The sequence below is a fragment of the Silene latifolia genome, chromosome Y, assembly GCF_048544455.1.
Source record: "Silene latifolia isolate original U9 population chromosome Y, ASM4854445v1, whole genome shotgun sequence".
Taxonomy (NCBI): domain Eukaryota; kingdom Viridiplantae; phylum Streptophyta; class Magnoliopsida; order Caryophyllales; family Caryophyllaceae; genus Silene; species Silene latifolia.
In genome coordinates, this window is record NC_133538.1 from 214,504,423 (window position 1) to 214,525,122 (window position 20,700).

The following is a 20,700-nucleotide window of genomic DNA, read 5'->3' on the forward strand; positions in this document are numbered from 1 at the left end:
AGGAAGTGGAGGAGTCAACTTCTCATCTTTGAGGTTCAAATTACTACCATTCATATCACATTCAATTTAACTCTCCATGTGAATCGAACCATTTTCGAAGAGAAGACCCTCAATTTCTTCCAAACTATTGTCAAAACTACCGAGATCGTAGTTCTTGTCATGGATTCTCAACTCTCCAAGAATGGCAATTTCGAATTCATCAACCTCCACTTCCCAACTTTTTTCTTCTTCCTCACACTTGTCACTGACAAGCACTTCTTCTTCAAAGATTTCGAAAGGAGGTGGTAGTGGGGAGTCTTCCTCATTATCATAAACATCCCAAATAGGGGCACCAAGCTCTTCGTAACTTCCCTCCCTACACTTATCATTTTGCAAGGAGTCTTCATAAGTGTCCCATATGAGAGGGTCAAGTTCATCTTCCTCACAACTCTTGGTATACTCCATTCCACTTCCATTAAGAGCCATCTCTAAGGCACCAACTTGAGCTTCCCAAGAATCGTTTGAAGAGTCATCTAACCAAGATGCATCTTCTAAAGAGCTTAGATTAAATGAATCCGGAGAGTTCAAGAATGATTCAATCTCATCATTAATTTGATCTTCAAATTTATCTTCTTTTGAGTCATCTTCACCCAAATCTCCTTTAGCATCAACTCTCAACACAAGATCACCTCTATTTTCCTCCTTAGTTAGGCAAACTTCCAATGGGTCCAAATATGAAGGCTCAAGATTATGCTCATTCAAGCAATCCTCTAACACATCCACTCTACAACAAGTGTCACTCATCGAAGGAGATTTCATGGAATTTTCCAACGAGAATTCACCTTGTTATCACCAACTTGAAGAGATAGTTTGCCATTTTTCACATCAATCAAGACACCCCCCGTAGCAAGGCAAGGGCGCCCTAGGATGATTGGAGTTTTGGAATCCTCGAGAATATCCATCACATAGAAGCCGCAAGGTATCATAAGCTTTCCCACTTTGAGTGGTACATCTTCCACAAGGCCAATTGGATACCTCACCGATCTATCCGCAAGTTGTAAAAAAAACTCTAGTTGATAAAAGCTCATAATCTTTTAATTTCTTGAAAATTTTGAGAGGCATGAGGCTAATACTTGCCCCCAAGTCACATAGAACTCTCTCTATTTTAACGGTCCTGATGGTACATGGTATGGAAAAACTCCCCGGATCTTCAAGCTTTTGGGGTAACTCATTCATTAGAATGGCACTACATTCCTTTGATAAATTCACCTTTGTACTTGGACTCAAGGAATTTTTGTTGGAAATCAACTCCTTCAAGAATTTTCCATATGCGGGTATCTTCTTGATGGCATCAATGAAAAGCATGATGATGTTCACACCTTTCATCATGTGCATGAATTTTCCATACTTTTGCTCAAGCTTTGCCCTTGCCAACCTTTGGGGAAAAGGAATTGGTGGCACATATGTTCTCACAACTCGTTCCTTGGGTTCTTCAACAATTTAGGTAGGTTCATCAACAACCTTGGTGGACTCATCAACAAGCATGGGAGTCTCCACAACAACTTCCACAAGATCATCTTCAACCTCTTTTTCTTCAACCACCTTGGGTGGTTCAACCACAACATCCGGTTTGATACTCTTTCTTCTCTTGATGAATACCCGGTCCTCCAACTCTCTCCCACTCCTCAAATGAATAGCATTTATGGTTTTTGGATTCTCCTCGGTTTTGCCCAGAAATTTCCCACTTGAGGCTTGTAATTGACTCACTTGAGAAGCCAATTGGGAGATTTGATTGTCCGTCATTCTTTGAGAGGCTTGCATTTGGGTTCTAAGTTAGTTGATGGAGGAGGTTGTCTCCCCTTGTTTTTGATTGGAATGAGTGATGAATTGTGTTTGAGTGTTGACGAGTTGGTTTTGAGAATTCATCAATTGCTCCATCATGAGCTCCATGTTTGACTTTGGTTGGGTGGATTGTTGGAAGGGTTTATAATTTTGTTGGAATGGTTGAGAATTTTGTTGGAATGGTGGGTTGTTTGGTTGATTGAGTGATTGGAATTGTTGTCTTGGTTGGAAGGATCTTCCTTGGAAACCCGTTGTCCTTGGTTGAATGTTGTATTTGGCTTTTGAGCTTGAAAGTTTGGTTGTTGTGATTTTTGTTGGAAAGCGAGGTTTTGGACATTTGTGAGCCATAGAAAAAACTTGGGTGGGCTCTCATTCCGGGGTGGTATTGGTTGTTGTTGAATGCTTGCTTTTGCCGGGCTTGATTCCCACACTCTATTCACTTACTCCATACAATTCCCCTCTCCAACCATCAAAGGACACTCATTTGGTGGATGTCCTTAATCTCCACAAAATTCACAAGAATACACTTGGCTCCTAATAGAAGAAGTTTGCTTGAACTCATCAAGGCAACTTGTTGCCTGAACTCTTCTATTAACCCCTTGACCTCAACATTGTTGGCCGACTCAACGGTTGACTTTCCCTTTCTCTTGTGCCTATCATTATTCCAATGAAAAGTTCGGGAAGCCATTTCCTCAATAAGTTCATTGGCCGTCTTTTGATCAATTTTGTCTAACGCCCCCTTTCCCGAGCCGGAATCTAGGTTCATTTTCATTTCATTGCTCAACCCCTCATAAAAGTTGTTGATCAACTCATCATCTCCAATCCCGTGATGAGGACACAACCTCTGGAGTCCCTTATACCTTTCCCATGCCTCGTAAAGGGTCTCATCATCTTGTTGAGTGAAGCCTTGAAGCTCACTCTTGATTCTTGCGGTTCTTTGTGGTGGGAAGTACTTGTTTGAGAAGGCCTTGGAGACATCATCCCAAGTTCTAAGAGAATCGGGCTCAAAACTCTTCAACCACTCCTTAGCACTCCCCCTCAAGAAATAAAGAAAGAGCCTAAGGCGGATGGCATCCTCCGACAATCCATTTGCCTTAAACATGTCACAACTATCTAAGAATTCATTAAGATGTTCGTTGGGGTTTTCGGTAGCTCCCCCTCCGAATTGGTTTCCTTGGACTAGTTGTAACAAAGTAGCCTTCACATCAAAGTTGTTGACTTGAATAGGTGGCTTGACAATACTTGGGTTCACCACTTTCTTCGGAGCCAAATTATCCCGCATAGGAACCGCGGCCATTGTTGCTTCTTCGGGAATTCCAAAAGGATTCTCAAAAGACTCAAAAGTACCTGGTTCTTCTTGAACGTCTTCCACTACTAAATGTTCTTCGGAAGTAGCAGTTTCTAACAATCCCCTTCTTCGTTGTGAATTGAATCTTCTTGCGGTAGCCTCGATCCCGTGATCAATCGGATAAATAGGTTGACCTCTACGATTTCTCCTACTCATGCAAAAAGACCTACACACTCAACATAAGGATTAGTAACACAAAAGACTTAGTCTAAACTAGAACAAAACCAATTAATATCTAGCCGAACTCCCCGGCAACGGCGCCAAAAAACTTGATGGTTTTCAAATTATACCTCGCAAGTGCACGATTGTCGTTGTACACTATTGAGGGTCGATCCCACAAGGAGATGTTAGACTAATAATCGTTCTAATTCTTGTGCTTAGCTAAGTCAAACAATTATAAGGAGATGGTAATAATCTAACAACTAAACTAACAAAATGAAATGCAATTTAAACAAGAGAAGTAAAAGCGAGGAAAAAAAAGTATTTAATGTGTATCAAATGATAGGAAAGGCTAGAACTCGGTTCTCCCACGACTATTCGTAATTTCACATAATAATTCCCTAGGCTAATCATAAGGGTAGAAAGGCAAGGGGGAGATGGCTCTAATTCGCCTACTAACTCTCTCTCGGGCTCATAATAGGACACTAGAACTACCCACCAACCCCCCTCTCGGGTTCGAAGGTCAGAATCCCTAACTCAACACCCAACTACCCCAAAAACATGCATTTTTCTAAGGTGGTCAAGTAATTGGTCAAGGTCACTAAGCACTCATCATATTCCGGGTCATCCCACTCCTCCTCTCGAAGGTCGATTTCAAACACTAGCCTAGAGGTACCCTCCCTTGGTTCTCCCTTTCGGTCTCAACCTAGGTTAGTGATAAGACCAATTTTCGGGTATCCAATTCAAAACCTAACCAACTTTCGTTGGTGGACAAGGGTTACAATTCGACAATACCCAAAATTAATCCATAAACCATGTCATTCCTCTAAACTACCCTCACCAATTTCCCCCAACAATTAGCCTTTATGAGAATCAATTAGTGAAATTACTCATGTCGGGTCAAACCAAGTCCTAGTAGAAGACTACTAACTAATCATGTTTCTAAAGACAAGAGAAACAATAAAGATGGAATCTTTAAGCCTAAACATGGTGGAAGAATAAATTCTACTACTAATCATGCAATAATCCAACACAAATTATGAAGAAAGACAATTTAATTTAAGAATGGATGAGGATTAAACTAAAAGACACAAACTTTAACATATGAAACTCAAAGATTCAATCTTTAATACAAGAAAATCAAAGACTCAATCTTTGGGTGTAACAACAATGGTGAACAAAGAGAAAATGAACAAGAGAGAGAAAACAACAATCAAACAACAAAGATCGAAATTCTAACATAAACAACTAAACAAAACTTAAGAGAAAAGCAATTGTAAACCAATTAAATCAGGAAGAGAAATGATACCAACTTAATAGCAAATAAAGGAACTTGGATTGAAATAAGAAATGAGAAATCTTCAATCTTCTTACAACCCAATTTCTAGCACTAATAATGATATAATTATTGATGAACTTGTTCTAATTAGGGAAAGATTAGTAAACTAATTAGCAAAATTCAAACTTGGAGAATGCAAGATGTTCAAAGTAGGTCTAAGGTTGTTCTATTTATACAAAGGGCTCAAAGAAAACAAATGCAAGAGTGAAAAGGCTGATAAAAGCCCAATTCATGGGTCCATCCGGTGTAGCGAACGCCGGCCGCCCCTCTTTACGCCGGATGAAAGGCACTTACACCCGGAATGAGAGATATGCCCATGAAAGCCATATTTTTACACCCTACGACCTTGAGTTACACCTTGACTGAAGTGTTTACACCTAGGCTTATTCTAATACACCCACCATAGTGAAAAAGATGTATCCTACGCCCTTAAGTTGCACCTTGACTGAAGTGGATACACCCAAGTGGCTTCATAGAGGCTTCAAGGCTTCAACTCTTCACTTGCAATCGGCTCCACCCTTTACTTGATATCCCGTGTAGCCTAGAAATGCGTGAAATACTTCAAATACCTAGCAAATGCAAACATGATAGAATAAAGAGAATTTTGCATATAATTAGATCAAAATTAGGATAACGAGAAGGGTTTTAGGTACAAAATTTGAGGTAGATGACGGAGTTATCAAGTCTCCCCACACTAAACCCTTACTCGTCCTCGAGTAAGTAAGAGAAGTATCAAAGTGAATGCACACTATAAGCACCACTTATCTTATTCTAACTAATAATATCCGAACGAGTATTAACGCACTAAACGCCCCTTCAACTCACAATTTGACACTCATTAGGGGAAAGTGCCCTATTGCAAGGCAAGTTGGGTCTTGCTACAAAACTGCGATGCATCCATCATGAAGGCACATAATCAAGCAATAGAATACATCTAAAAGAAATGGTCCACTTTCCTCATCTAAGTGGCCGGATTTTCAAGCAACAAAACATGGTCTTAGTCGGGATTACCGTCTCAGAAGTCCCAACGGAGGTGCCAACCCCCTAAGCATGGCTCAAGCAACCCTAGTGTGACCAATACTCAAGAAACACATTCAAGAGCGGGGTAAGGGGAAGTAGGCAAGTCCACCGAGAATTACAAAACCGACACGAGATTCAACCAAAAGACCCATGACTAAGGGGACCTAGGCAACGACATCCTCACGGTTTTCACTCGTCACTCAATGAAAGAACAAGGTGATTTTTGTGACAAATAGTAACCAAAGTCACTCTCCTAACTCGACTAGCGAAAACGTGCCCGCAATCTAATATGTAAGACCGTCCTATGTCCAATGAAATCCAAACAATGGTACAATGCACACAATATGAAACAAGGGTTGTAACGGGGCTAGGGAGAAGGACGAAACAGGGTTGGTGTAAGCACCATTTTGATATGTTAGGTTCAAATCAAGAATAGTCAACACATCACTCCTCCCACTTCTTATTGTAACACATGAGACACGTCTATGCCGCAACATAGAATTGATCATCAAAACTATGCAAAATTGCATAAACCCAACTCAAATTGGAAAAACTTGAAAATACTCCTCTTATTTCAACAAATGAGCAACGTCTACACCCTACAAAAACTCGGTTTCCCAACTTATGCAAAAATTGTGCAAACCCGACTTACTTTGGAAAAACATCAAACTGCCCCTTTATTCTAGCAACGACTTTTTCTACCCCTTTTAAATGATGAGTAGGGGTGTTGCTTGCCTTTTTCTTTTCTTGACAATATATATACACAACATAAGTAACTCATTTTTTTGGATTTTTCAAAACTTTTTCACTTTTCTCTTTCATTTTTCATTACAATATTTCAACCTCTTATTTATATACAACACCAAATGTAGACTAAATTTTGACCCAAAGGACTTGTACTTCGTCCATCACTAAATTCTGACTTCACCACCAAGACACTTCTACAAATCATGACCCATTCTTGATCAAGGACGGGTGTTTTTATGATGTGGCTCTTTTAGTGGGTATACCAAAAGGAATAGGTTAAGGCTCAGAGGGGTGAATCAAAAGAGGAAATCAATGCAAGGGACGAAACTAAGCTAATTTTGCTATGTGAGGTTCATACAAACGGATTTTGTTTCATAACATGTGCACAAAAATGAAATGCAATTCACGGTCTAAGGACGAAATGACACCCTTATGCGTCTTGATGTGACACACCTCACGAGGAGGCCTACTCTCAATCCTAGATGAGGGTGGGGTATGAATGTACCCACCCTAAGAGGCTCTACCCTTACCTTTGAGTGGCTAAGTCGAGCTGTAGGTCTAGTCTACGGCCCTAGGTCTCACAAGATCGGTCTAAACTCATTGGCCAAGCCCACCTCCCTTGGCTAACTAAGAGGTCACGGGTGCAAGCCACGGGGAGGGAAAAGGCACAATTGGATATATAGCTCATCATGGGGGTACTTGGTTCCCTTCCTCGACCATGCTTATGCAAAACATTAACAAACTAAGTGCAACTAAGTCTAACAGCAACACATATGCACATGTGACAAAATGTATGCAGAAATCGAAAGAACATGAAAATAAACGTGAAACCAATGTCTAATCCTAGCAGCACACATCAACACCAAAAAATCCACAGGTCTCCCAAGGCAACAAAATTCCCATTCTCTTTCAAAATATCCAAGATACCAAAAAGAAAGAATAGTGAAAGGAGTAAGAGATAGGGAGGATTATACCAAGTGGTCTTCTAGCTCCTTTTTACCTCAAATGGTGAATGCGCTATACCAAAGGTTAGACAAAACATATATATACAATGCAAATATTTTTGTAATTTTTGAAATTTTTCAATTTTTAGGCATTTTCTTGAATTTTCTTAAATTTACAAGCATATATATGGATTTTTTTTTTTTTTTTTTTTTTTTTTTTTTTTTTTTTTTGTAAGAAGTGAGCTCTTTCATTAATAGAAAGAAAAGGACTTACAAAGTAGCACCAACTAGAGGACAGGACCCCTCCGTTCGTTTATTGTGTTATTTTATTTAGACGATTCTACGAGGCTAGACTAAGACTAACTGCCTCATTAGTGAGGCCATTCATACAAGCTAAGACACGAATTCGGATTACATTTTTTGTTATATGAATTAGTTGCTTTGAAGACCGAATTGTATCTTGAAAAATTCGTGCATTACGCTCAGCCCATAAGTTATACACCGCAGCACTTAGGGTGCAACGAGCCCATTTCTTCCGAATATTCTTCCCGGTGACCTTGGCCAGTCTTCTAAGTTCATGATTGAGACTTAATGGGCGTCTTGTAATCCCCTGCCAAGATAGAAGAGCTTGAAGTACTCCCTTAGAGTACTCACACTCAAAGAAAAGGTGCGGGGTGGTTTCAGCGGCCTTAAAGCATAAGACACAGCGACTTACCAAGTGAAAACCTCGTTTGCAGAGATTGTCCGTGGTACTGAGACTGTTCTGCATTGCAAGAAGGACGAGCACCTTATGCCTAGGCATAACAACTGAATCCTTAAGAGCTTTAGTCCAGTACAGGTTGGGGGTGGCTCCTCGGAAAGCCGGGTAGTTCATCCTTAATCCGAGATGGGGAAGGGCGATGGCGGTAGGAGCTTAGCCTCGAGGAAGTCCCATACTTAGCATGAGCTGGTCACGAAGCATAAGAAAACGTTTCCAAGAAGGGGAGGACGACACTAGAGGTTCTATGGTCCAAATATCAGCATCCTTAATGATATAGGCATGCATCCATTTAGTCCATACAGAAGAAGGGGAGTGAAAAAGTTTCCAGAATTGTTTAAGCATTAATGCTTTATTCCAACTCAGAATTTCCCTTATATCAAAGCCCCCTGCTCTTGAGCTGCGACAAACCTTATCCCGGTGAAGAAGATAAGCTTACGTTCACCCGAGAATAACCCCAAATAAATTGCTGCAAAGTTTTTCAATGTGTCTTATAATAGCAACCGGTAAGAATAGACGGGGAACACCAAAAGCTCTCCAGGCCAAAAATTGCAGAATTGAGAAGTTGCACCCTCCCTGCATAACTCAAATTAATACTAGCCCAGTGATTAATTTTGCATTGAATTTTCTGAATAAGGGAGTGGTACATGGCTCCGGTTAACCTAGAAGAGTGGAGTGGAGTGCCAAGATATCTAAAAGGGAAGGAACCCTGAGAGAATTGGGAAGCTTGAAGGATGGAGTCCTTAATATGCTGATTTACACCCCCAAAATAAATGCTGGACTTTTGAGCATTTGCTTGGAGTCCAGACCAAGAAGAAAACTGGTTGAGCCCAAGGAGAGCAGCATTCACAGAAGCAGTGTCACCCCGAGTGAAAAGCAAGAGGTCATCCGCAAAAAGCAGGTGGGAAAGACCAATCCTGGCACACTTCGGGTGATAGTTGAAATTCAGGCTCCTTAGATGTCGAGAGAGGACCTCCATACTAAGCACAAAAAGGAGAGGGGAGAGAGGGTCCCCTTGACGCAAACCTTTCTTTCCAGGGAAGTAACCAACCAAACTGCCATTGATCTTTAAGGAGTAACTGGCAGAAGTGACACAAGTCATAAGCCATTGAGTAAATATTTCGGAAAACCCATAGCATTAAGCATTTGCTTAAGGAATCCCCAATCCCGAGTCAAAAGCTTTTTGATGTCAATCTTGATCATACATACTGGGGGAGATATTAGATTTTGCATAACCTCTAACCGAGTTCTTGAGTAAGGAGAGTGTTATCAAAGATAGATCGTCCATGCACAAAAGCAGCTTGCTCATGACCAACCAAGTGAGGCAAAACTCTTTTAAGTCTATTAGCTAATATTTTACTAATAGTCTTGTACAGAGTGTTGCAGCAAGAGATAGGCCGGTAATCCTGGACAGAATTAGCATTTTCAGATTTGGGAAGAAGTGCTATAACAGTGGCATTGATCTCTTTTAACATCTTACCAGACCTGAAGAAATCTGAAATTGCTCTAGTAAAATCTCCCTGGATGATGGGCCATGCTTGCTTAAAAAAACCAGATGAGAATCCGTCAGGGCCTGGGCTCTTGTTCTGATTAATAGAGAAAAGGGCAATTTTTATTTCATCAGGAGAAACATTCTGGGTGAGTAATTGCTGCATATCAGCTGAAAGGCAAGGACCATCATGGACAAATCCCAGTTCAGGTTTAACATTGGGGTCTGCCTCCCCTAACAGTGACTTGTAGAACTCCTCAAAAGCAGTTCCAATAGAGTCAATGTCCTCACATATGTTCCCATTCATGTCTTGAACTTTAGAAATGGAGTTTGAATTTTTCCTTGCTGCAACTTTGGAGAAGAAGAAAGCAGAGTTGGAGTCCATGGCTTTGATAGCATGTTCTTTAGCTCTCTGGTGTAGCATGCACAGCTCAGCTTTTTTAAGCTGGTAGAAATCCCTGGTGAGAGCAGCATCCTCTTCTAGCAGGTCTCTATCTGTGGGAGAGGCTTGCAGAAGAATTTGGCAAGATTGAAGCTTTTCTTGGGTTTCTTTGACCCTAGCGATTAGGTGAGAGTAGTTCTTTGGCATTGAGCTTCTTAACGCGAGGCTTGACAATTTAAGATGGCTAACCAATTGATACATAGCAGTACCCCTAACCTTAGTGGACCAAATCTGAGCAACAGTTCCCAAAAAAGAAGGGTCATCACCCCAACAATTAAGAAATTGGAAGGGTTTAGGTCTAGACCGAATAGCAGGGTCAACTGTAACAATCAAGGGTGAGTGATCAGATAAACCAGAGGGGTAGGCTTCAGCAAAAGAAGATGGGAAGGAGAGGATCCATTCAGCATTGCAGAAGACTCTATCAAGCTTAACCCACTTCCTACTAGTATGACTCTGGTTATTAGTCCAGGTGAAGTAGCACCCCATAGTGGAGAGTTCATTCAAATTTGCATCATCCAAGCAAGTATTGAAATCATCTAATTCAGAGAGCACTGGGGGGCAATCACTAATCCTTTCATCAACACTACGCACACAGTTAAAATCACCTAAGATAAGCCAAGGAGAGGAGATTTGGGAGTTCCTGAGGTGATCCCAAAGCTGCAATCTAGGGCCCCCATCATTAGAACCATACACAAATGTAATATACCCAGAGAAGGAGGTCAAATACTGTAAATGTACAGTTATCCATTGGGAAGCTTCACTAAAAACAGTAACCTTGAGGAGAGAGTTTTTCCATAGGAGCCAAATTCTTCCATTATAATGAGAATTGTAATTATGAGAGAGGACAAAATGCTTGAATGCAGAGTTCATTGCTTTATTCATATTGTTAATCTTGATTCTAGTTTCTAAAACTCCAATAATATCCAGTTTATTTTTGTAAAACAGATCCACTACTTCCTTTTGTTTGAGGTATTCATTCATACCTCTGATATTCCATGATCCAATTTTCATGTGAAGGGTGGTTCGTTTCCAGTCCCTTCTATATTCTGTTCATCTGAGGACTTCCTAGCACTGCTCTGCCCAGTATCTACAATAGAAAAAGGAGGTCTGGTTGAATGCTTAGGGCTATCAGCAGCCTTGCCAGCATTACTTTCTTGAATCTGATCCTGAGTTATTCCAGTGGTAGTCACAGCGACCATCTCCTGAGATACATTAGGTTTTTCCTTATTGCATTCTGGCAGGGGGGCAGACTCATCAGATACCCCGATATCAACATCATCCAGGGAGGCATAGGGGGTGGCCATACTACTGTCATCCAAAGGAGGGGGAGCTGCCTTAGCAACAGCTCCAACCTGCAGAGTTTCAGAGGTAGTAGCTATCTCAGGGGCCTCAGGAGTTATTTCCAGAGGAGCTGTAGCTATCTCCTTGGTTAGGAGCTGAGCATCCAAGGGGGCAACAGTTACATCTTGCTCAGATTCAGGTGCCTGTTTAATTGGCTCATCAGGAACCACAGAATTTTTTTCCACTGCGACATAAGATTTCTTGGTGACCTTCCTTTTATTTGGTAAATCATTCGATTTAAGAAGTCGACAATTTCCCTGCTGATGCCCAAGCTTTTTGCAGTGACGGCAAAAGTAAGGCATCCATTCAACAACTACCTTTTGCAAAATAGAACCACCAAATGGAGAATGCAAAACCAATTCGTCTGGAATGGGTTTAGAGACATCTAGTTCCACTAATACCCTTGCAAACCCCAGACGCTCTTTATGAGTAGTGACAGGGTCAGCATAAAGCGGTTTACCTATTTTACTAGCAATCTTGCTTAATGCTTTTGGTGACCAGAAAAGGGGATCTAGGTCCATCAGTAAGATCCATACAGGGACAACAGAAACAGAGTCTAACTCTCGTCCAAAGGTAGGATGCCAGTTTTTCAGTATTAACATACTATTATTCCAGTTCCAACAACCCCCACGCATAATTGTTTGCATATCCTCATATTTTTCAAATCTGAAAAAGAACCAACCTTTCTTAAAGTATAAGACGTCTGGCTTTGATACGTGGTTCCAAAATTTCTGAACAAAATCACGAACCTGAGTAAATGATGGTTTAGCTCAAGGAATTGTCGACTAAAGTGAATTGCCAGAAATCAATTTCACCTTGAACATCCGCCATATCAATAGTGACTTCATTCTCTTTTTCATTCGTACTTGCCATCGAATATAACTCCATCCCCAGGTGAGAACGAGCCATGATTCGATCTTTCCAGCTCATCTTGTCACCAGTTGGTGGATTTGGTGCGGCTGTGGTAATCGGAGGAGCATCATCAGTAGAATTGGACAGAGTAGCCTCTGTAGAGACGATCGGGATCGGTTCTTTCGAGGACGATGGAAGGGCCTTAGAAGGCGAAAGTTGTGAATGAAGAGCAGAATTAATTACAGAATTAAGAGTAGGTTTTGGAGGGATTATAGGAGTAGATGTAGATATAGATGTATTTGATCTACCACGCCTGAGAGGTGGCGCGGGTTCGTTAACTTTGATACGAGCCATGATCGGAAAAGCTTGTGAAAAGCTCAGAGAGGATCCTCTCTCATCCAATCTCTCTCATCAATATTGATAGTGAGATTTATTGAATACTGATTCATATTATATATGGATATTTACAAATGCACATTATATACAAATATATACAAAGTAGATATTTCCCTCCTTACACTTAGATGTTGCATTGTCCGCAATGCAATAAAACATGGGGAGAGAATAGGAAAGGAAATAACATATTTTTGTTGATTTTTGAATTTTCCAAAATGTAAGAACATGTTTTTGATTTTTTGAATATTCGAAAATAAATAACATGTTTTTGGTATTTTTAAATGATGGAATTTCCTCCCCACACTTATTTATTTGTATATTTCCAATTGAAATAATTGTGTGAAGGAAATTTCGAAATAAAATACATGTTTTTGAAGATTTTTTTATTTTTCAAATTTTTAGTGGTTTTTTGTTAATGAATGTAATGCATGAACTATTCTATATGCTAAATTTAAAGGACAATGCAAACTACAATACATAAATGCAAAGAGAACTAATTTAGATTAACTCCTATTCAGTTAAGTAAACTAAATGCAAATGCAAGTAAAACATAAGTAAAGCAAAGGAAGAGAATACTAACAATGTGGTGGTTCTTAAGGGACTCCACTAAACCCCTCATCCAAAATTGTTAATTTAATTCCCAAGTAGCGTGATCCATGTCACTCAAGGCACGAAAGAGACGGTCAAAGCTTCTAGAAAAACCCTTAACTAGACACAAGTAGTGCCATGCCAAAGTAATCCTCACCCGACTTCTCTTCCAACGCTTCTTCCCGTTCTTCCACTTGCTCCTCGCGGTTTTGTTCCTAGGATCCTCTTGGTGTATAGCATCCTCCATTTCAATGTAGTAGATAGAAGGAGAAAGTGATGGAATCTCATAAACTTCATAAAGAGAGGGAATGTCCACATGGTCTTCGAGGCAAGGGAAATTGTGGAGAAAAGGAATTGGAGGAGTCAACTTCTCATCTTTGAGGTTCAAATTGCTACCATTCATATCACATTCAATTTGACTCTCCATGTGAATCGAACCATTTCCGTAGAGAAGACCCTCAATTTATTCCAAACTATTGTCAAAACTACCAAGATCGTAGTTCTTGTCATGGATTCTTAACTCTCCAAGAATTACAATTTCGAATTCATCAACCTCTATTTCCCAACTTTTTTCTTCTTCCTCACACTTGTCATTGACAAGCACTTCTTCTTCAAAGATTTCGAAAGGAGGTGGTAGTGGGGAGTCTTCCTCATTATCATAAACATCCCAAATAGGGGCACCAAGCTCTTCATAACTTCCCTCCCCACACTTATCATTTTGCAAGGAGTCTTCATAGGTGTCCCATATCAGAGGGTCAAATTCATCTTCCTCACAACTCTTAGTATACTCTATTTCACTTCTATTAAGAGCCATCTCTAAGGCATCAACTTGAGCTTCCCAAGAATCATTTGAAGAGTTATCTAACCAAGATGCATCTTCTAAAGAGCTTAGATTAAATGAATCCGAAGAGTTCAAGAATGATTCAATCTCATCATTAATTTGATCTTCAAATTTATCTTCTCTTGAGTCATCTTCACCCAAATCTCCTTTAGCATCAACTCTCAACACAAGATCACCTCTATTTTCCTCCTTAGTTAGGCAAACTTCCAATGGGTCCAAATATGAAGGCTCAAGATTATGCTCATTCAAGCAATCCTCTAACACATCCACTCTACAACAAGAGTCACTCATATAAGGAGATTTCATGGAATTTTCCAACGAGAATTCTACCTTGTTATCACCAACTTGAAGAGATAGTTTGCCATTTTTCACATCAATCAAGACACCCCCCGTAGCAAGGCAAGGGCGCCCTAGGATGATTGGAGTTTTGGAATCCTCGGGAATATCCATCACATAGAAGCCGCAAGGTATCATAAGCTTTCCCATTTTGAGTGGTACATCTTCCACAAGGCCAATTGGAGACCTCACCGATCTATCCGCAAGTTGTAAAGAAACTCTAGTTGATAAAAGCTCATAATATTTCAATTTCTTGAAATTTTTGAGAGGCATGAGGCTAATACTTGCCCCCAAGTCACATAGAGCTCTCTCTATTTGAACGGTCCCAAAGGTACATGGTATGGAATACTCCCCGGGTCTTCAAGCTTTTGGGGTAACTCATTCATTAGAATGGCACTACATTCCTTGGATAAATTCACCGTTGTACTTGGACTCAAGGAATTTTTGTTGGAAATCAACTCCTTCAAGAATTTTCCATATGCGGGTATCTCCTTGTGGCATCAATGAAAAGCATGGTGATGTTCACACCTTTCATCATGTGCATGAATTTTCCATACTTTTGCTCAAGCTTTGCCCTTGCCAACCTTTGGGGAAAAGGAATTGGTGGCACATATGTTCTCACAACTCGTTCCTTGAGTTCTTCAACAATTTAGGTAGGTTCATCAACAACCTTGGTGGACTCATCAACAAGCATGGGAGTCTCCACAACAACTTCCACAAGATCATCTTCAACCTCTTTTTTTTCAACCACCTTGGGTGGTTCAACCACAACATCCGGTTTGCTACTCTTTCTTCTCTTGATGAATACCTGATCCTCCAACTCTCTCCCACTTCTCAAATGAATAGCATTTATGGTTTTTGGATTCTCCTCGGTTTTACCCAGAAATTTCCCACTTGAGGCTTGTAATTGACTCACTTGAGAAGCCAATTGGGAGATTTGATTGTCCGTCATTCTTTGAGAGGCTTGTATTTGGGTTCAAAGTTGGTTGATGGAGGAAGTTGTCTCCTCTTGTTTTTGATTGGAATGAGTGATGAATTGTGTTTGAGTGTTGACGAGTTGGTTTTGAGAATTCATCAATTGCTCCATCATGAGCTCCATGTTTGACTTTGGTTGGGTGGATTGTTGGAAGGGTTGAGAATTTTGTTGGAATGGTTTAGAATTTTGTTGGAATGGTGGGTTGTTTGGTTGGTTGAGTGGTTGGAATTGTTGTCTTGGTTGGAAGGATCTTCCTTGGAAACCCGTGGTCCTTGGTTGAATGTTGTATTTGGCTTTTGAGCTTGAAAGTTTGGTTGTTGTGATTTTTGTTGGAAAGTGGGGTTTTGAACATTTTGTGAGCCATAGAAAAAATTTGGGTGGGCTCTCATTCCGGGGTGGTATTGGTTGTTGTTAAATGCTTGCTTTGCCGGGCTTGATTCCCACACTCCATTCACTTGCTCCATACAACTCCCCACTCCAACCATCAAAGGACACTCATTTGGTGGATGTCCTTGATCTCCACAAATTTCACAAGAATACACTTGGCTCCTAATAGAAGAAGTGTTTCTTGAACTCATCAAGGCAACTTGTTGCTTGAGCTCTGCTATTAACCCCTTGACCTCAACATTGTTGGCCGACTCAACGGTTGACTTTCCCTTTCTCTTGTGCCTATCATTATTCCAATGAAAATTTTGGGAAGCCATTTTCTTAATAAGTTCCTTGGCCGTCTTGTAAACAATTTTGTCTATCGCCCCCTTTCCCGAGCCGGAATCTAGGTTCATTTTTATTTCATTGCTCAACCCCTCATAAAATTTGTTGATCAACTAATCATCTCCAATCCCGTGATGAGGACACAACCTTTGGAGTCCCTTATACCTTTCCCATGCCTCGTAAAGGGTCTCATCATCTTGTTGAGTGAAGCCTTGAAGCTCACTCTTGATTCTTGCGGTTCTTTGTGGTGGGAAGTACTTGTTTAAGAAGGCCTTGAAGTCGTCATCCCAAGTTCTAAGAGAATCGGGCTCACAACTCTTCAACCACTCCTTAGCACTCCCCCTCAAGGAATAAGGAAAGAGCCTAAGGCGGATGGCATCCTCCGACACTCCATTTGCCTTAAACATGTCACAACTATCCAAGAATTCATTAAGATATTCGTTGGGGTTTTCGGTAGCTCCCCCTCCGAATTGGTTTCCTTGGACTAGTTGTAACAAAGTAGCCTTCACATCAAAGTTGTTGGCTTGAATAGGTGGCTTGACAATACTTGGGTTCACCACTTTCTTCGGAGCCAAATTATCCCGCATAGGAACCGCGGCCATTGTTGCTTCTTCGAGAATTCCAAAAGGATTCTCAAAAGACTCAAAAGTACCCGGTTCTTCTTGAACATATTCCACTACTAAATGTTCTTCGGAAGTAGGAGTTTATAACAATCCCCTTCTTCGGAGTGAATTGAATCTTCTTGCGGTAGCCTCGATCTCGTAATCAATCGGATGAATAGGTTGACCTTTACGATTTCTCCTACTCATGCAAAAAGTCCTACACACTCAAGATAAGGATTAGTAACACAAAAGACTTAGTCTAAACTAGAACAAAAACAATTAATATCTAGCCGAACTCCCCGGCAACGGCGCCAAAAAACTTGATGGTTATCAAATTATACCTCGCAAGTGCACGATTGTCATTGTACACTATTGAGGGTCGATCCCACAAGGAGTTGGTAGACTACTAATCATTCTAATTCTTGTGCTTAGCTAAGTCAAACAATTATAAGGAGATGGTAATAATCTAACAACTAAACTAACAAAATGAAATGCAATTTAAACAAGAGAAGTAAAAGCAAGCAAAAAAAAAGGATTTAATGTGTATCAAATGATAGGAAAGGCTAGAACTCGGTTCTCCCACGACTATTCGTAATTTCACATAATAATTTCCTAGGCTAATCATAAGGGTAGAAAGGCAAGGGGGGGATGGCTCTAATTCGCCTACTAACTCCCTCTCGGGTTCATAATAAGACACTAGAACTACCCACCAACCCCCCCCCCCCCCCTCTCGGGTTCGAAGGTCAGAATCCCTAACTCAACACCCAACTACCCCAAAAACATGCATTTTTCTAAGGTGGTCAAGTAACTGGTCAAGGTCACTAAGCACTCATCATATTCCGGGTCATCCCACTCCTCCTCTCGGAGGTCGATTTCAAACACTAGCCTAGAGGTACCCTCTCTTGGTTCTCCCTTTCGGTCTCAACCTAGGTTAGTGATAAGACCAATTTCCGGGTATCCAATTCACAACCTAACCAACTTTCGTTGGTAGACAAGGGTTACAATTCGACACTACCCAAAATTAATCCATAAACCATGTCATTCCTCTATACTACCCTCACCAATTTCCCCCAACAATTAGCCTTTATGAGAATCAATTAGTGAAATTACTCATGTCGGGTCAAACCAAATCCTAGTAGAAGACTACTCACTAATCATGTTTCTAAAGACAAGAGAAACAATAAAGATGGAATCTTTAAGCCTAAACATGGTGGAAGAATAAATTCTACTACTAATCATGCAATATCCAACACAAATTATGAAGAAAGACAATTTAATTTAAGAATGGATGAGGATTAAACTAAAAGACACAAACTTTAACATATGAAACTCAAAGATTCAATCTTTAACACAAGAAAATCAAAGACTCAATCTTTGGGTGTAACAACAATGGTGAACAAAGAGAAAATGAACAAGAGAGAGAAAACGACAATCAAACAACAAAGATCGAAATTCTAACATAAACTGTTGGAGCTTGTGTCCTCCACAAATTAGTGTGATAACATTATAAATCTATTATAGGTTCACAAGGATATACTTCGTATTTTATCAGTTGATTAACGATTACCTAATAACGGTTGGCTTGTTAGACTGTTTGATGTTATTATCATACTGATGGCGGTGATCGACTGGTCCCTAAAAGTCACACCTAAAGGATGTGTTTGAGAGATGTGATTATGGAAATGTAATCACATTGATGCCTTATATGACTAAAAGGTTAGTTCATGTAATTGACTAAACAGTTAGTCAATGTGTTGATGAGACGATTATTTAATTTAATTAAATAATATTAGCTGAGAAGAATTAATTGTCAATTCGTAAATTGAATATAATAAGTTATATTTAATTAATGTATATAATGTTAGCTAAAACGAATTAAGATGTTAATTCATAATTAAATGTAATCGGTTATATTTAATTAGCTAATTATAAATATGCGATATTTATAGTTAAATATATATTATACGATATTGTCATAATAAATTATTACAGACCGATATTAGAAAATCGACTGCAAGCTGTTGTGTGTAGACTTATTAATACGGAATGAATTAAATGACAATTTATAACTTATACACTTTATATACATTTTGTAAACTACCAAAAATAAGAAGATTTAATCATCTTATTTTGGTAGGAGGAAAAACCGAAAATAAGGAGATAATCCTCCTTATTATTTCGGTTATATGGGCCGAAAAAGAGGAAAGAAAATTCTACCCTAATTCACTCCTCTTTCACGTTTTAAGAGAGTGAAGGGAGACCATTCTTCTTAACCTAATTTTACCCTAATTCTCTCCTCATTCACAAAACCCTAAAAATTAATTTTGCAATTTTGGGGATCGATTCTAGCAAGAACAAAGGCATATCTCGTATCATCTTGGGTGCAACTGATAGGAGAATATCATTGCGATATTGTTCATAGGCCATATTAGCTAGGACCGAAGGTTATTTCTTAATCTCTCTATTTTGTTTATGCTATTTCTTTTATGACTAGTTTCACAATCATAATTTCGTTATAATCCGTAATTTCTTAAAGGAAGTATACCGATATTTCCCACAAGTGGTATCAGAGACAAGGCCACGAAATTATTTTTTGATGAATTTCATAATTGAATTTAAACAAAAGGATTTCGAAAGAAAGAAAAAAAAATTCGGCTGAAAAAAAAAATTTTGCCGAGAAGAAATTTTTTTTTTTTCCAGCCGAGTTTTGTTCTTGTTTTTTGATGATTTATTTCCATTTTGATTCATTCATTTCATTCTTTGAATAAGTTAAAATGATTACATGATGAATTTGTAGATGTTTGACTTAATGAGGATTAAATTAAAATGTAAATGGAGATTGTTTCATTGTTGATAAATTGTTTTCTTTTTGCTATATAGTTTTTGGCATAAATGGTTTTAAATCGTTTTTTAGAATCATGTTTCATTAATTTACATGTTTAAATTAAAAGGTGATTATGCCAATCTTGTTCTAATAACAACTATAAACAATTTGTTCATCTAAATTTTTTTTGTTTTAGGGCATTATGCCGAATGCAAAGAAAAAAAAAAGGTTTCTGTTTTTTTTTCCTTTCGGTTTTGTACTTTTGCCGATAAAAAAAAAAAAAAAAAAAAAAAAAAAAAAAAAAAAAATTGTTTTGGGCTGTTTAGCCGAGAGCTTAAATAAAAATAAAAAAACGGTTTTTTGGTTGTTTTTGCTCAAATGTCGTGAGCATTTTAAGAGAAAAATTTTTTTTTTTTTGTTTTTTTTCTTGTTGTTCTTGGCCAATATTGATTATATATTAAATTGAAAATGTATGATTAATTGTTGTGAAGAAGTTCACAAATTTTAGATACCTAATTATTTTAAAGCAGTTTAAAATATTGATGGATTAATTCATATTATAGGTAAATATGAATTAAGATTGAAATTAATGTGATTAATTGGAGAATTGTCACTTAATTTGATCATTTAAATAGGTGGTTTGGGAAATTAATCTACATAATTAAGGAATTATGTCTTGCATGTTTAATTTATTAGTTGATGCAATTTTTTTTGTTGAATGAATCGTTGAATGGATTTATTTACGTATTTTTGCAATCGGTTATAATTTGTAATACCTAGTGTGGACTTAGTTAAATTATGTTTTCGTAATGATGGAAACATAATTTTTAATGTAATTTGAGATCTCGTATCTCCGTTTGGTTTTCTTTATTTATTACGGTTTTGAAATTAGAATGTAAATAGGTTTATTATGCAATTTTAAATTTTAATTTTTGAGAAGACTAAAGATGGAGATTGGAGCTCACTCCCGCTACATGGACCAAGATGGAACATCAAGACAAGCTTCTCGGGTCCAATGATGGATTCCAAAATTGTATTTAATGTTCTTTTTGGTAGATAGGCCACACTAGGACTTTATTTTGTTTTTTACGTTTTACCGTTCTTATTGCTTTTCATTCACATGCTAGTTAGTGCATCATTTTCCGCCTAAAACCAAACCACCTACTA

At 38.9% G+C, this 20,700-nt stretch overlaps 2 non-coding genes across 2 annotated transcripts; both read left to right on the forward strand.

Annotated features, from left to right (window-relative positions):
* Positions 1-2,642: 2,642 nt before the first annotated feature.
* LOC141635339 (small nucleolar RNA R71) lies at positions 2,643-2,749 on the forward strand. The gene has a single exon (XR_012540035.1). It is a non-coding gene; the product is annotated as a small nucleolar RNA R71 (small nucleolar RNA).
* A 13,484-nt stretch (positions 2,750-16,233) lies between these two features.
* On the forward strand, positions 16,234-16,340 carry LOC141635338 (small nucleolar RNA R71). The gene has a single exon (XR_012540034.1). It is a non-coding gene; the product is annotated as a small nucleolar RNA R71 (small nucleolar RNA).
* Positions 16,341-20,700: the final 4,360 nt, after the last annotated feature.